Source organism: Rattus norvegicus, chromosome 3 (assembly GCF_036323735.1).
Source record: "Rattus norvegicus strain BN/NHsdMcwi chromosome 3, GRCr8, whole genome shotgun sequence".
NCBI lineage: Eukaryota > Metazoa > Chordata > Mammalia > Rodentia > Muridae > Rattus > Rattus norvegicus.
The window spans coordinates 188,390,755-188,392,863 of NC_086021.1; the positions used below are offsets into that span (position 1 = coordinate 188,390,755).

At 67.4% G+C, this 2,109-nt stretch overlaps 1 non-coding gene across 1 annotated transcript; it reads left to right on the forward strand.

The window, feature by feature from the left end:
- Nucleotides 1-1,767: 1,767 nt before the first annotated feature.
- On the forward strand, nt 1,768-1,854 carry Mir124-3 (microRNA 124-3). The gene has a single exon (NR_031865.1). It is a non-coding gene; the product is annotated as a microRNA 124-3 (primary transcript).
- The last annotated feature ends 255 nt before the right edge of the window (nt 1,855-2,109 follow it).

The following is a 2,109-nucleotide window of genomic DNA, read 5'->3' on the forward strand; positions in this document are numbered from 1 at the left end:
CTGCTAGAGGGCAGGTGGTCAAGGGCTGGTTTGGCCCAGGAGGAAAGATAGGATAGAGGCCTGACTGCTTCTGTGTGGTTCTTCCAGTCTGCAGGAACAAAGGCCCGCTGGGAAGGCCTGGAGTGGCGTTTTTTGGAAAGCAGCTGATCCCTAGCCCTAAAGGCCCAGATCAAGGTAGTCACCCTTCAGTAGGCTGCAAAGAGTAGACCTGACTGCGGTCAGCTGTGAAGTGTGAACTGAGCTTCTCCCATCCCTGTAAGCAAGGACTCACTACCCAGCTAGGAAAGGGTGAAAGAGGGGAGCAGTTTCTGATGGGAGTTGGGGGAGACGTCTAACTCCCTCCTCCACATAGGGCCGTCAGCAGGAGGCTGGGACCCTTTTCTTTCCCCAGGAGAGAGGGGCACAGAAGCCACTGTGTTGAGTGGTTATTCTGGAAGGACCAGCCGCTTGTGTGAGGCAGGCACAGTGTGTTCGTTGCACAGCGGGGTGTGGCTGGTGGGTGTCGAGGAGCTGCGGTCGGTGGGCTGCGGGAGAAGCTTTTGCGTGGGTGGTGCGACAGGACAGAACGAGCGGTTCGAGAGTGTCAAAGAGGCAGTTTCTCCGTATACGTGTGACCCCGGGGCGCCGGGCACAATCGAAGGCGTTCGAGGGCTGCATCCGTGTGAGTCGAGGAGCGCGCGGAGCGGGACGCCGAGCGTGTGCGCGGGAGGCACGGGTCGCGCGGTGCGTGAGTGCGCGTGTACGCGGTGCGCGTGCCCCTCAGTTCTCAAGGACACCTCCGAGAGGAGGCGGCAGAGCCGGTGTCGGGTGACGTCACCGCGCGCCCCAGTGATAATCGCCCGGTGCCGGAGCCGAGCGCGGATACGAGCGGAGGCAGCGGCGGCGGCGGCGAGCGCGGGGACGGTCGCACCCGGGCTAGGCAAGGAGAGTGGGAGTCAGACTCCCGCAGTGCCGACCTCGCGGACGCTGGGCTCCGACCCGGGCCTCAGGAATTTGCCTGGCTTCCTCGGCGCTGTCCCTGCGCTCTCCTCCACCCGGGGCCGTAACGTGCGAGTCCTGCGGGCGCCAAGAAGGAGGCGGAGGCGGGAGCGGGCGACAGCGCAGGCGGTGCTGCGGAGCGGAGGCGGCGGCAGCCGAGAAGCAGCAGGCGGCGGCGGCTCGCGCCCGGACGGGTAACTGCGCTGGCGGCCCGGGCCGGGGCGAGCCGGCAAGCGGCCTCTCAGGTCACCCCGTCTTTCTCTCCTCGAGCAGCTTCTCGCCGGCCAGAGGCGTAAGAGAAGAGAGCTCGGCGGCTTGTAAAAAGAGACTGCTTTTCATCTCAGAACATCGAGGTTCTTTATTTTTTCACCGCATTCGCGCACTCCCGGTGGGGCCGGGAAGAGGAGCCGGGGAAGGGCAGCTGCGGAGAGGCTTGCGCCGCCGGGGTGGAGCGGGCTCTGCACCCGTCAGAAGACTGCAGCAGGCCGGAGCACGCGCGCTCACCCCGGCCGGCTCCTGCGTCTCCGTCGCCGCGGCTCCGAGGGGTCCCTGCCGCAGCAACGCCCCGAGGGATTTGCCCGGGCCCTTCTCTACCTCGGGGAGGGGAAGGAGAGCTGGCTCTTTGGAGTTGGGGGCGGACCAGGGCAACACTGCCAGCTTAGCGCGGAGCCCCGCCCCGCCCGCCCCGCCGCGAAGAAGCTGGAGCGTTCGCGCCCCTCAGGCTAGGACCCCACGCAAGCCGCAGCCCGGCCCCGACCCGGTCCAGCCGCTCGCCGCCCGCCGCAGCCCTGAGGGCCCCTCTGCGTGTTCACAGCGGACCTTGATTTAATGTCTATACAATTAAGGCACGCGGTGAATGCCAAGAGAGGCGCCTCCGCCGCTCCTTTCTCATGGAAATGGCCCGGGAGCCCGGCCGTCGCGGCGCCCCTCCCGCGGGAAAAAGGCGAGCCCCGGCCCCCGGTGGCCCCTCGCTCCGCGGACAAATCCGGCGAACAATGCGCCCGCCCAGAGGGCGGCCCAGCTGCCGGGCCGGGGATCTGGCCGCGGGACACAAAGGGGCCCGCATGCCTAGGACGTCACGAGAAGGGTGGGGGCGACCGCGGGGGAGACTGTGGCCACCCGGCCCCTGAC